Source organism: Bos taurus, chromosome 14, assembly GCF_002263795.3.
Source record: "Bos taurus isolate L1 Dominette 01449 registration number 42190680 breed Hereford chromosome 14, ARS-UCD2.0, whole genome shotgun sequence".
Taxonomy (NCBI): domain Eukaryota; kingdom Metazoa; phylum Chordata; class Mammalia; order Artiodactyla; family Bovidae; genus Bos; species Bos taurus.
The window spans coordinates 76,907,219-76,922,033 of record NC_037341.1 but is presented as its reverse complement, the minus strand read 5'-3'; positions in this window follow the sequence as shown (position 1 = coordinate 76,922,033).

Here is a 14,815-nt window from a genome sequence, read left to right as displayed (position 1 = left end):
CCTTAAGAAATCTTAGAGTCCATCAGGGGAACATAATCCTTGTATACAGTAACACTCGTGGGACAGAATGTACTAAGTGCCTTAGTAGAGAAATGAGATTGTCCTAAGCATAGGAACCTCAGAGGTTATAGGTTACTGAGATAACCAAAGAACCATGTCCATCCATTCGCTCAACAAACAATAACTGAGCATTTACTGTATGTCAGAACTTTCAAGCCCTGACATACAGCAGTGACAAAAATAGTGTTTCTGCTCTCAAGGGGATGACTTTCTAGAGAGGGGGTGGTTGGACCGTCAACAAATACACCTAAATGCACAGATGTTAAGTGAGCTCTGCAGATAAACAGAGCTGAGGAAGAGAAGTAGGGACTGTGGGGTGAGAGTGAGCTGGTTGCTGACACTAGATGGTCAAGGAAGACCTGGGGGGCGGTGTTGTTTGAGCAGAGAGCCGAAGTGAGAGGTGCGAGCCTGTGAGTAGGAGAGGGAAGAGCCATCCAGGAAGAGGGAAGAGGAGCAGAAGTCCTCGGCTGCTGCTGAGCTCCCTGGTGGTGCCTGGGGAGAACAAGGAGGCCGGGGGCGGGAGAGAGGAGGCCGGAAGCCTGGTGCAGGCAGGACGGACCCAGAAGGGTCGTGAGTGGTTTGTGCTATGCGAGCCCCAGACACCTTTTCTCTCTTCTTAACCCTCCCATTGTGTTCTCTTGTGGTCATTCTCCTATAGGAAGAAACTGGAAAGGGAAAACGCTAATTAAGGGTTCTGGTGAGCTACATTCCATTTATTTGAGGTGGAACTCTAATATATTGTCCTGTATTTCATTCTTAAGTCCTTTCACACGGGTTATTTTTCTTGACAATGTTCAGTTCAGTTCAGTTCAGTTGCTCAGTCATATCCGACTCTTTGCTACCCCATGAATCACAGCACTCCAGGCCTCCCTGTCCACCAGCAACTCCTGGAGTTCACTCAGACTCATGTCCATTGAGTTAGTGATGCCATCCAGCCATCTCGTCCTCTGTCATCCCCTTCTCCTCCTGCCCCCAATCCCTCCCAGCATCAGGGTCTTTTCCAATGAGTTAGGTTGGTGAAAAAGTAACCATGGTTTCAGACTGTGAGTTTTAAATCATTATAATTAGACTCAAACACATCTTTATTAATCAAGATAGGAACCATTACAATCAACACATATTTGTCAACGAGAAATGTTTATTCCTGTAGCATAAAAATCCATGGTTCAGGATTCGATGAACTTCTGGAAAGCATTTTCTGCCTCCTGTTGTTTGTGGAAGCATTTTCCCTGCAAAAATTGTGGAGATGCTTGAAGAAATGGTACTCAATTGGCCAGAGGTCAGGTGGATCAGTGGTAGAGTCTGCCTGCAGGGCAGGAGACCGTGTTCGATCCCTGGGTCAGAAAGATCCCCCAGAAAAGGAAATGGCAACCCACTCCATTATTCTTGCTTGGGAAATCCCATGGACAGTGGAGCCTGGCGGCTACAGTCCATGGGGTCACAAAGAGTCAGGCATGACTGAGAGATTAACGCTTTCACTTCAGGTGAATATGGTGGATGAGGCAAAACCTTGTAACCCAATTTGCTCACCTTTGAAGCGTTGGCTATGAGACATGCAGTTGGGTGTTGTCATGGAAAAGAACTGGTCCCTTTCTGTTGAGCAATACTGCCTGCAGACTTTGCAGTTTTTGATTCACCTCACTGATTTGCTGACCATTCTTCTCAGATGTAATGGTTTCACTGGGATTCAGAAAGTTGTAGTGGGTCAGACCAGCAGCAGACCACCAAACAGTGACCACGACATTTTTTGGTGTAAGCTTGGCTTTGGGAAGTGCTTTGGAGCTTCTTCTCAGTCCAACCACTGAGCTGGTTATTGCCAGTTGTGGTATAAAGTTCACTTTTTATCACATGCCACAATCTGTTGAGGAATGGTTCACTGTTGTTGCACAGACTAAGAGAAGACATCATTCAAAATGAGGACTTTTTTTATTTGCTTTTGACTCATGAAGCACCCTGGAGAAGGCAATGGCAACCCACTCCAGTACTCTTGCCTGGAAAATCCCATGGATGGAGGAGCCTGGTAAGCTGAGTGCGGTTCATGGGGTCGCGAAGAGTCAGACATGACTGAGCAACTTCACTTTCACTTTTCACTTTCATGCATTGGAGAAGGAAATGGCAACCCACTCGAGTGTTCTTGCCTAGAGAATCCCAGGGACGGGGGAGCCTGGTGGGCTGCCATCTATGGGGTCGCACAGAGTTGGACATGACTGAAGCAATTTAGCAGCAGTGGCAGCAGCAGCAGCATGAAGCGCCCGCTTACTGAGCTTTTTCACCTTTCCAATTTGTTTCAAATGCCAAATGACCATAGAATGGTTGACGTTAAGTTCTTGGGGCAACTTCTCCTGTACTTGTAAGATGATCAGCTTTGATGACCTGCTCAACTGGTCATTGTCAGCCTCCGATGGCAGGCCACCATGCTCCTCATTTCAAGGCTCTCGTCTCTTTTGCAAAACTTCTTGAAACACCACTGCACTGTACATTCATTAGCAGTTCCTGGGCTAAATGCGTTGTTGATGTTGCAAATTGTTTCCATTGCTTTATGACCCAGTTTGAACTTGAATAAGAAAATCATTCGAATTTGCTTTTTATCTAACATCATTTCCCTAGTCTAAAACAAATATAAAACAAACAGCAAGTAATGTCATTAGCAAAAAAAAAAAGAAAGAAAGAAATGTGCATTAAAATGATATATAACATAACCCACTTATTTAAGAACGTATTCTAATATGAAACAGCAAATTTCAACAATGCAAAACAGCAATTACTTTTGAACCAATCTAATATGTGATCAAAATCACAAAGAGTCTTCAGATTTTTTTCGTATTCTCTAGGAGCTTTTAGATTCTAGAAGGGTTCACAGTGCTAAAAGAGTCAACTTCTAATACTGTGTTTTACCCTAGACAATGACTCTGGAGACTTCACTTTTCTGTACCACCTGTGAATCTTATCCTTGGTCTCCAGGGCTGGCTCTTCTGTGTCATTGTAAGCTGGCCAGGGATTACAGTGAGATTGTAGACAGTTGTCATCTAAGAGTGAGAGAGAAATCTGGGGATATGGAAACAATACACATTAACAGTTTTTCTCTCTACATGAGTTTTTTGTCTTAGAAGTGTTTGTTTCTGAGTATATTTCCAGGTTCTGCTAGTTATTCGATAAAGCCTTCTAATACATCAAACATTACGTGAGGAAATGAACCAGAGTGCAGGAGTGGGCAGCCTTTCCCTTCTCCAGGGGATCGTCCAAACGCAGGGGTCAAACCCAGGTCTCCCACATTGCAGGTGGAGTCTTTACCTGCTGAGCCACCAGGGAAGCCCTTACTAAAGTTGAAGCATTTCTTTTCATAAATTGGTCTCAGCCTATTTGCCATAAAATAAGCAAAGTTGATTTTTCCCAGTGAGAGAAATAGCCAGGTTGCTCTGACAAATATTAAAGTGCTCCCCATTGTCCAAATCTAGGGTAAGATGGCATTCCCCAAGGGTTTTTTTTTAATTTGAAATAATTTTAGACTTACACAAAAGTTTCAAAAATAGTATGAAGTGTTCTTGCATAACCTTCACCCAGTTTATTCAGATGCTAACATCAGATGTGAACGCAGTGAGGCGAAAGTGTTAGTCGCTCAGTGGTGTCTGACGCTTTGTGACCCCATGGACTGTAGCCCACCAGGCTCCTCTGTCCATGGGGTTTTCCAGGCAAGAATACTGGAATGGGTTGCCACTGCCTTCTCCAGGGGATCTTCACAACCCAGGGATCAAACCTGGGTCTCTTACATGGCAGGCAGATTCTTTATCATCTGAGCCACCGGGGAAGCCCCTACAGTTACTAAAACCAGGAAATTAATGCTCTTCACTAAATACAACATCATTAATTCATCTACAGATGGATTAGAAGTTCCCCAGCTTCCACACTTCTGGTCTGTTTCTGTTTCAGAATCCAATCCAGGGTCCACACACTTCATTAGTCATCATGTCTGCTTAGGCACGTCAACCTGTGACAGCTTCTCCTTGTCTTTCATGACTTTGACCATTTTAAAAAAGATATTGAGTCTTTATTTTGTAGAATAACCTCCGAACTGGATTTGTCTGAGCTTTTCTTGATTTAGATGGAGGTTGTGTCTTTTCAATGAACATGAACTTGGGCAAACTCTAGGAGATGGTGAGGGCCAGGGAGGCCTGGTGTGCTGCAGTCCATGGCGTCGCAAAGACATGACTTGGCGACTGAACAACAGCAAGATGGATTTTGGGCAGTATTATTATAGCAGTGGTGTGATGTGCTTCCTTGTGTATCAGGAGGTGCAGAATGCTGACAGGCCTTCGTACTGGGGCTGTTGACCTGAATCCTTTGGTTATGACGTTGTCTGCCAGGTCTCTCCAGTGTAAACATTCTCCACAAAGAGCACTGAGCTTCCACTTGTTTTATCCTTTAGCACCCTGCCTGATCTATGCTGGGTGAGCAATAGATGTTAGTTTAAAAAAAAAAAAAAAGAATTAAAACTAATGCATCAAAATTAGCTTAAATTATTTCACCAAATTTTTCTGACTTTTAATTATTTAATTTGTTTCAGAATTCACCACCAAATTCCAACAAAGCTAAACATGAGACTCTGTATCTAAATCACTGTTCTTTGAAAGGTGCCTAAGCCAACCTAAGCAGTTTTGATATTGGATAGTCTTTCCTGTGCTATTGATTGTCTTTGCTGGTATCATATTTAAAGGTTTTCTGAAATGATTTTTGTATTTTGAATAGGAGATACATACAAATAATTTTTTAAAAAGCATAAAAGTATACAGTAAAAAGCAAATCATTGCTATCTGCTTCTTTGTATCATACCAGAAACAGTCTATGCATATATAAATATATATTTACATGTTTGTATGTGTTTCTGTATCTTTTGTATTACTTTTTAAACACCAATGACATCATACTCCACACACTGCTCTACATCTTAGTTTTACATTAACAATATGCCTTGGAGATCATTCATTATTTATTTATTGAGTTTTACCTCATTCTTTTTAGTGGCCAAATGACATTCTATTGCACTAACACACTATAAATTTTTCATGAGTCTTATTGATTCAAGAGCTTACTTATGGTTATTTCTAATATTCTGTGTTTTAAACAATGCTTCAGTGAATATCTTGAAATATACTTTTGGTCTTTTTTGGACTTTTTCTTCTTGATTACTGAAGAGTTTATATGTACAGGAAGTTATCAACTTGGCAATAATATATGTTTCAGATATTCATTTCAGCTTGTTTTATGTCATTAGCATCATGACCTTATTTTACTAAGTTTTCACTAACAAGAAATTTTCACTTTTTACATATTAAAACCAATGATTCTTTTATTTTCTGATTTCCAAGTTTGGTTAGCACACAGAAATGCATTCCCTACTGCAAAGCTAAAAAATTATTTTCTCTTGCTGAGTTTATTTATTTTGTTTCCATTGAAATAGAAACCTTTAAAATTTCATTTTGGTATAAGAAAGAAAGTAAGAATTTTATTTTATTTTCTCTAGAAGTTTTCACTGTATCAAAAGCATTAGTTGATCCATTCCTCACTGAATACATGGGTGCTCTCTGAACTTCGGCAGATTTCCAAAAGACAAAAGAGTACCAAGTAGTCACTAAAGCTGACTTAGTCGTGCTGCCATTGATTCACCCAGATTGAAAGCATTATTAACTTTTATAAAATGTTTTCTTTCCTTACTCCCAGGAATGATCCACCCACATGGTGCTAGCAACTAACCAAATCATAGTGCTCTTGAGAATGGAAACTGCTTGTGGAATTCTGCGGTTGTCTGACGTCCATGTCACAGGCTTCATGCCTACCTGGATCAGTCTTAAGTGTGCTCTGTTTTATTGTGATTGTGACCTTTATTGTTTTCCATAAAAAAAATTAGGCAAACAAGACGTTTATCTTCAGGTCAAACTATAATACAGTCTATAACCAGCATGGTTTTTAACTCAGGTGATAGTGCTCGCAAATGTCTCTATTTTATCTTTATCTCCCAAGCACAAACCACGGGGGGAGAACAATCATGGGAGGCTACTCCTAAAATGACTCCTAAGTCCCCTCCCTACTGGTGTTCACTCCTCTTAGGTGTGGGCTGGACCTCGTCACTTGTTCTAATGAATACACAGGGCAGAAGAGATAGTATGTTCTTCCTGAGATAAAAGGATACAAGCTGAGACTTTTGTCTGCCTGGTGCTCTCTTTCTCTTGCTGTCTTGTCTTGCTCATTTTGGTGAGGCAAGCTGCCATGTTGGAAAAGTCTATGCTGAAAAGAAATGAGCAGCCTTTGGACAGGTCACAAGGAACTGAATCGTGCCAACAAGCACGTGAGTGAGCCTGGAAATGTATCTTAGCCCCGTTGAACCTTGAGATGACTGTACTTCAGCTAACACCCTAATTTTAGCCTTGAAAGACACCCTAAAGCAGATCAGATCAGATCAGTCGCTCAGTCGTGTCCAACTCTTTGTGACCCCATGAATTGCAGCACGCCAGGCCTCCCTGTCCATCACCAACTCCCGGAGTTCACTCAGACTCACGTCCATCGAGTCAGTGATGCCATCCAGCCATCTCATCCTCTGTCGTCCCCTTCTCCTCCTGCCCCCAATCCCTCCCAGCAGCAGAATCTTCTCCAACGAGTCAACTCTTCGCATGAGGTGGCCAAAGTACTGGAGTTTCAGCTTTAGCATCATTCCTTCCAAAGAAATCCCAGGGCTGATCTCCTTCAGAATGGACTGGTTGGATCTCCTTGCAGTCCAAGGGACTCTCAAGAGTCTTCTCCAACACCACAGTTCAAAAGCATCAATTCTTTGGCACTCAGCCTTCTTCACGGTCCAACTCTCACATCCATACATGACCACTGGAAAAACCATAGCCTTGACTAGACGGACCTTTGTTGGCAAAGTAATGTCTCTGCTTTTCAATATGCTATCTAGGTTGGTCATAACTTTCCTTCCAAAGAGTAAGCGTCTTTTAATTTTATGGCTGAAGCAGAGCACCCAGATAAACCATATCCAGATTCCTGATCTGTGGAAGTTGAGACAATAAAGGTTGTTGGGGTAATTGGTTGTGCAGCAATGAATAACTATTACAACAAATAAGAAAATGGGTAATGATAGTAAATAATATTATAATTAATTAATATAATAGAATATATTATTAATGTAATATATCAATATAATGTTAATAATTTAATTTATTAGAATTATATTCTGGGAAAGATTGAAGGCAGAATGAGAAGGGGACGACAGAGGATGAGATGGTTGGATGGCATCACCAGCTTGATGGACCTGAGTTTAAGCAAGCTCCTGGAGTTGGTGATGGACAGGGAAGCCTGGCGTCCATGAGGTCACAAAGAGTCAGACACAACTGAGTGACTGAACTGAACCATACTGAACAATGATATAAAAGAATACAATGTAAATTATAATATTAGAAACCTTATTACTAGTGAGTTTCATATGTTGAAATCACCATTCTAAGACTAGATCGCATATTACTCTATTTAATAGCATGTTATAAGATTAAACAATCTTATACCCATGAGAGAGTGAATACATTTATTTGCATTTTATAAGATGAGGAAACAGAAGTACTGAGATATGTGTGTGTTAGTCGCTTAGTTGTGTCCAATTCTTTGCTACCCCATAGACTGTAGCCCACCAAGCTCCTCTGTCCATGGGATTCTCTAGGCAAGAATACTGGAGTAGGCTGCCATTCCCTTCTCCAATTGAGATATACAGAAGCAAGATTTGAATTCAAAGACCATGCTCTGAACCATTGTGTGGTAAGATTTCAAAGACAAAAAAAGCAGTTTCATTCTGCTAGCGTCACTGGGGTTCCAAAAACACAATGTCTTTTGCATTATGGGTCCTGCTCGCATTACCCATGGAGAGGTTTGACTTGACTCTGGCCTTGTTCTGTAGATAGAGTACATTCATTCTGAGCTCCCTGCGGGTGTGTCTCACCAGGCACATGGCAGGTATGAAACAGACATCTCTGACACGCATGGATGGACACGTGGTCGCATATTCCATCTTTGCCGAGTGATGGTGCTGCTCTCACAGCTGGTAGCACGGAAGGGGTGTGGGAGCTGGTGATGCGTTGGATGTACAAATTCCTCCAGCACAGGGGAATTTACTCATCTGTGCCTCCTCACAATGATTTCCTTGCATAGATCTAACTCTAGGCTCTGCTTCTGACAGAAAAATACACGAAGGCCATTTATCATCTTGCATTTTTACTCCATTGCCATTACAGAAGAAGATAATGACTGCAATTTCAGATCCTTTGAACTGAGAGGCAGAGAGAAGTTTTTTTTCATCTAAATGAGGCTTTTCCTGCCATATACTGCTTGTGGGGGAACAACTCAGACAATCTTCTATGAAGGAAAATCTTGCAGTATATATCAGAGTCACAAATGCACAGACCTTTTGATCCAGCAATTCTCTTTCAAGTAATTTATTCTATGTGGATGTGTACATGTGTGAAATGATAATATTCTGGGGAACAAAAGAATAGAAGCAACTTAATTGCCCATCAGTAAGAGGCAAGTTTGAATGAGTTATGGTATATCCATCCTCATAAGAAAATACTGGGTAACTAAAATAAAGCAAAGGGAACTCTAGACATGCAGATTTGGAATTATCTCTAGAATATATTAAATATAACAAATTAAAAAGAAGAGTATTTTTGTACTAAATTTGTGTTAATTAAAATAGATTGTATATATAGGATGATTTGAAAGTTTATAGACAAATTCTTTAACCATTTTCCCTTGAAAAGGCAGAGCACAGTTAATTCTCCTCTCTTTGAGAGTGGGAATACATTAATTACTTGCTTTTACAAATATAAAATAAGTTTAGACTAATATTTGAGAAACTAAAAACTCTGAGAACCTCTCGGGAAGAGACCTTGGTCATCCGGAACATGGTGAGAACATGTCTCTTACGTACACTCTTTGAGCCTCTTGGATTTTGTGATCACCTATTTAAAACCAAAATACAAAGAAGCACTAAGCTAGGAACTCTATATTTCATAAGATAAAGTGGTATAAACCACTTTTTACTTTCAAATATACCTATAAATTCCTATAGGTAGTTCACCATCTTAGAACAGATTGAATGCTTCTGTTGAAATCCAAAGGGCCGCATGTAGGTAGAAACCATCTGGGGAAAGAGATGTTTGAAAAATACTCCCATCACTTCTTAGGTTCAGATAAGGAGGGAAGAGGGGAACTGCAGGGGAGAAAGGACTGGTGGAGAATGGTGAGGGAGGTCTTACCTTGCTGGCTGCCGGCCCCCCAGGTGTGGGCAGCCGTCCACCAGGGTTACTGAAGTTGTGGCTGCCACATGGGACCCCTGGCCCATCAGAGGCGGGGCTTCAAGACAGCCTGGTCACCCGAAGAAGACTTGGTGGGAAGCACTGAGCTGGGGTAACCGGGCTAAGTGTGGGGAAGCTGACAGCGAAAGTGCAGAGGGAAAAACAGCACGCTGCATGCCCTCGTCACAAATGGCAACACACTATTAAGGAACAGATTTTCTTTCTGTTTTTTCCTGTTGGACACATATAACCCATTTGCTTTGCAAAGCAATTTTAGAGTGCTGTTTATGGTAAGACATAAGGTGTGTGCTTAGTCGCTGCTTCATGTTCGATTCTTTGGACCCTCCGGACTCCCGCCGGTAGCCCTTCAGGCTCCATTGTCCATGGGATTCTCCATGCAAGAGCACTGGAGTGAGTTGCCAGGGTGCCTTATGGCAAAAAGTCTCCCAAATTCATGTGTGGATTTAAAGCTATTCCAGTCTGAAAATGGTGCATTTGTTTTTAGAGGTACCTGTTTCTCCATTTGTAATTTCAGAGCAATGCACTCTTCCTCGTGGGCTTCTTAAATGGATTTAATGAAACAAAACCTCAGCTGACCGAGGGCCAGCCTTGCCCCTCCTCCGCTCCGTAGCCCCGGCACCCTTGCTTCCTCTCCTCTGCCCCTTACGGCCGTCCCGCCTGCCGCGCAGCGGAGCGATCTCTGTGCCTCATTCTACTAAGTGCCCAGGGTTGTGTGAAGGAATCTTGGACGGTGAATAATACTCAATTTGTGGGGTTTGTGAGGGTCATCCGGAGGAAGGTTCATACAACTGACTCAAGGTGGCACAGTTAGCAAGAGGCAGCGTCGTCACGGGACAAAGTCAGGCTGCTCATCTCCGCTCCCTGTTCCTCTGTGGTCCTGGATGAGGGCATCTGGAGGTTGCCTAGGCAACTGCAAACATCACTGGAATGCCTTTGCTTAGGACTGCACCCTTAGCTGTGTTTTTCTGTGGAGGCATCGCAGTGAGGTGGGTTAAGCACTTATGCTCTGGAGTTAGACATCTGGGTTCAAATTCAAGTTCTACCATTTAATAACTTAACATTAGGCAAGTAAGCTAACCTTTCTGTGCTTCCATTTAAATAGGATCATAGGGTCGTCCTAGGGAGAAGTGAATGAAGCAACACACAGGAAGTCTTAGAAAAATACTAGATACATGGTTCAATTTACATTCAATTAATGAAATTCACAAAGACCATCTCACTAATCTTAACAATATCTCTGTAGGTAAATAATTTACAGCTCAATTTTATGCCTAAAGAAATTGTGACTTAAGCTTGCTGTAAATAATAATAATGATAATAACAAGTGCCAGTTTCTTACTTAAAATGCACTTGATAGTATACATATGTTAACCCTTTCAATCCTGACAATATCTATAGGGGAGATAATATTGCCATTTTACAGTTTAGGAAAGTGAGGCACAAGTTATATATTTTAGTCAGGGTCACATAGCAAATGAGTGTAACCAGAATGTAAATCCACACAATCTGGATTTGGAGCCCCTACTGTGTTCACAGCCCTATCTGACTTCCCTCAAGCACAGACACCTACTGTATTCACAACCCTATTTGACTTCCCTCGGGAATAGACACCTACTGTATTCACAGCCCTATCTGACTTCCCTCAGGCATAGACACCTACTGTATTCACAGCCCTATCTGACTTCCCCAAAGGGGATGCTCAAATGCAGATCCAGCAATTACACTGTCAGAACAGTCAGCAAACTGGGGTCCAAAATAGATGTAAAACCCTCATGACTCTGTGCATCCATGTTCCTATATTGTAAGTCTTCACTGAATGATTAGACACTGATACATTTTTTGTAATTTTATTTAGTTTTAATTGGAGGATAATTGCTTTAAAATGTTGCGAGCCTGTGTGCTAAATTGCTTTTCTACCCTATAGACTGTAGCCAACCAGGCTCCTCTGTCCATGGGATTCTCCAGGAAAGAATAGTGATGTGGGTTGCCATGCCCTCCTCCTCCAGGAGATCTTTTCGACTCAGGGATCAAACCTACATCTTTTATATCTCCTGCCTTGGCAGGCGGGATTTTTACCACCAGCACCAAATGGAAATCAGTTATAAGTATGCATATATCCCCTCCCTTTTGAGCCTCCCTCCCCCTCCCGCAACCTACTCCTCTAGGTGATCAGAGAGCACCAAGCTGAGTTCCTTGTGCAATACTGCTGCTTTCCACTAGTTATCCATTTTGCACATGGTAGGATTAGTGTGTTAGTCACTCAGTCGTGTCTGACTCTTTGCGACCTCATGGACTGTAGCCCACCAGGCTCCTCTGTCCATGGATTAGACACTAACAAATTTTGATGAACTGTATCAGAACAATCACTTAGTAAAACCTGGATTTCCTCCCGGTCAGACAAGTTTTAAGAAACTGAAGTAAGGCCAAGAACAGCAAGGTGTTTATGACTAATTTTACCATTACTTGGATTTTATATTCTTTTATAGCTCACATGTATTCTGTGGAGATAGAATTAAAATCACTTTGATAGGAATCAGCAGTTCTTGTTACAGCAAACCTTTAGGGAACAGACACTCTGAGCTAAGAGATGTTCTCCATGGTAGTTGTTTAACCCTGAAAATTATTTTACATGTAAAAATCTGAACCATGATCTCAAACAGGTATAAATTAACTAAAGGCATCCCTTAAGTTTAGTCATGTGATATGTGTGTATCCTGTGTAAATGTGTATACACATCCATACCTGTATACAGGGATATGCACAAACACAATTTTGAAGTTAGAATGACGTTTGGAAGAAGTACATTAAACAACATGCACAAGCACTCAGTGTATCTTGATGATAGCCTGGTGATCAATACTTAAAACCAGTGTACGCACAGACATACAGACGGTACTGTGTGTCCAACACTTATCCCATCATCCGGAAGCAATCACGGCGCGGCAGGTCCTTCCGGGTGACCCCAGCACAGCACTTCCGGCCCCACCTAACAGCCCAAGTAGGGAGCGTCGTTGCGTCCGCCAATCCGGACCTTCCCTCAGGGTTTTCAAGCTGAAATTATAAGAAAGAAGCCTCTTTGCTCTTAACTTATGAGACTGTTAGGATATGAAGTCAGAAGTATGTTTTTTCTTAACCACCAAGAAGCGGGCTTGTGGAGAAGGGCTGAACTAGGGGTTTCGAGCAGAAGGCCATGGGGTGCGGGGGTGCAGGGTGCGAGTTAAGTCTGGTGACATTAAAATCCCCGGTAATAGACCTCCCTAAAGCCAGTACACCCCTGTCTTTCTCAGATGGTTCAGTAAGTTCCTCCTGTTAGGCGTATTTTAGTTCTTATTAAGATTCAGGAACTTCCTGTAAATACGGAGCAGTGCAAATGCTAGCCTTGACAGTGTTGGAGAGAATTCTCACGTTCACTGCTGTTGGGTGTAGGTTTTCTTTTTTTTTTTTTAACCAAAATTCACAACGGTAAAACTCTTTGTGTCAGAAATTCTCGTTGTCAGAAGTATTCCTAAGAGATACTTAGGAATCTCTTCTATAGAAATTAGGGCTTCCCTAGTGGCTTCCCTCATGGCTTAGAGGGTAAAGCAAGAGACCTGGGTTGGATCCCTGGGTTAGGAAGATCCCCTGGAGATCTTCCTAACATGGCAACCCACTTCTGTAGCCTTGCCTGGAGAATCCCATGGACAGAGGAGCCTGGTCGGCTATAGTCCACGGGATTGCCAACAGTCGCACACAACTGAGCAACTTAACTTCTATGGAAATATTAGCAACCCTCTTAAAGGATGTATGAAAAACATTCCCACTGAAACATTTTTTATACTAGCCCAGAATTGATGACAATCTAACTCTCCATTAAAAAGGGAATGCTGACAATAAGTCATGGCCTGCCCACATGGAATGCTCTGCAGATAAAGAAATAATAAGTTGTCTGTATATGGAAAGATTCTTATATTATTGGGGAAAAATTACAAGAGTATAATCCCGTTTTGGTAACAAAAAACAAATGAAATAAGTATACATGTATTGTATATACTATATAAGTTTAGTCACTCAGTCGTGTCTGACTTTTTGGGACCCCGTGGGCTGTAGCCTGCCACTCACCTCTGTCCATGGGATTCTCTAGGCAAGAATACTGGAGTGGGTTACCATTCCCTTCTCCAGGGGCTCTTCCCAACCCCAGTGATCAAAGCTGGGTCTCTTGCATTGCAGGTAGACTCTACAGACTAAGCCACCAGGTAAGCTATATACATGTGTGAAGAAAATGATTGTAAGAATATAAATTGGGAGTGAGGAAAGCAAAGCTTGGAGCTTTTGTATTTTACCTTACAGGTTTTTGCATATTTCTTTGTTAGTTTGTTAAAGCAATTTTAAAAAGAAAACAGTTCTATCTATTTTGTCACACTGTCTCCTTAGAAGAAAAATTCCTTAGGAAAGTCAGGAAAGTACATATTGGGCAAAGATCTCTAAATTTGACTTGGATTTGAGCTCTAACATGCTTGACGACTTGGATTAAATAGATCTATCTGTCTGCCTTTGTTCAGTCACCTGAAAATGAAGGGTTAGAGCTGTATGGGCATTAACATCAGTTTCAGTTTCAATACTGTAATGAACACGGATCTTTTTAATTTTAGGTTTTACGATATGCACAAACACAATTTTGAAGTTAGAAGGGCATTTGGAAGAAGTACATTAAGCAACATGCATAAGCATTAAATGTATCTTAATGATAGCCTGGTGAGCAATATTTAAAACCAAAAGGATTGTTTTCTCTTTATTCTCTAGATGAATTATTCCAGGTAAAGTGATTGCTGCATAAACTTTTATGTAAAATCAAAACCTATAATACCTTTACTTGTCTTTTATTTTGACATCTTCCGGCATGGGGGAGATTTCTGAAAAAGAAGGAAAGATGGCAAATGGTCAAGTCCCTGGTGAGGCTGAGAAGTGTGCAGCGGCTTCCATCTACCAAGACAACCTTCCTGATCTACTGGGAGATCCCAGTGCCCTTTGACACTTTTTAATGCTTGATCGGAACTAAGAAGCTGATCACAAGCAGGCAGAATCAGGACTACAGACCCTCCTTTGGTAGAGCAGGTCTGCATATTCCCCCTCAGGGTGACGTGAATCCCCCTCGGCAGGAGGCTCAGCTCCCACCTACTGTCGTCCTAGGCTGGCTGGCGGGCTAGTCACGCCACTTATTGCTCTGTCGGGCTGTAGAAGTCCTTGTAACTCTTTTAGGAGTTAAAACCACCTGCAGGATAACAGAGCAGGGTAGGGAAATGGAAGGAGAGACAGGGGAGCAATTTCTTCAAGCTTAGTCATAAGAACAAGTAAATGCAACAACCCTGGGTCTTAATCAAAGGCCCAGGCCTTTTGAAACAGATTTATCAATCTTAGACCAGGTT